Genomic DNA, 695 nt, shown 5'->3' with positions numbered 1-695 from the left:
TCTCTTTCCTTGTACGGTTCCTTGTAGGATTGTTTTGGCAAGTCCTGTGGATCTTGTGACATGCCCATACATGTACCATTTAATTTTCGTCTCTTCACTGTGGTCAGTAGATCTTCATGCTGCCCCACTGCGTTTTAACACTATAACACTTTTAATATGAGACGGGTCCTCAGATTTACCTTTCATCTCTGACAAAACAGAACAGTCGGGTAAAGAATGGTGGACATTCTTTTTTATTTGTAAAGAATTGTTTGTTGTTGTTTGTTGTTGTTGTTGTTTATGTTGTTGTTTATGTTGTTGTTCATGTTGTTGTTAGTTTTTAGTTGGAATGTACCAACTAATGTATAAAAGTAAAACCATTTGTGTTGTAAGATCAAAGAGTGTAAAGAAACGCAAAAAAAAGTTCTGTCACCCATCAGTAGTGGCTCACAATCCAAAATGTCCACAAAATGCAATATTGAGTTAGGATTATGTAGGGAGTAGGACACAATGTGTCACGGCGCGGTGAAATCAGACACTCGTCATTTTTTGGCCATGTACAGTTATGATATCATCTGAAAGCTTATTCCTTTTCCTTGCTTTTCAATTTAAAAGTATACTTATATCTTGAATAGAAGTCGAAATATTTGCGATTGAAGGTGGTGGGGTCGCCTGGTTTCAAAGGTAAAACTAGCGAGAAAATGGCTGCCAAAGTT

The sequence above is a fragment of the Aplysia californica genome, unplaced genomic scaffold (assembly GCF_000002075.1).
Source record: "Aplysia californica isolate F4 #8 unplaced genomic scaffold, AplCal3.0 scaffold00070, whole genome shotgun sequence".
Classification (NCBI taxonomy): domain Eukaryota; kingdom Metazoa; phylum Mollusca; class Gastropoda; order Aplysiida; family Aplysiidae; genus Aplysia; species Aplysia californica.
Note: the sequence above shows the minus strand (reverse complement) of the source record.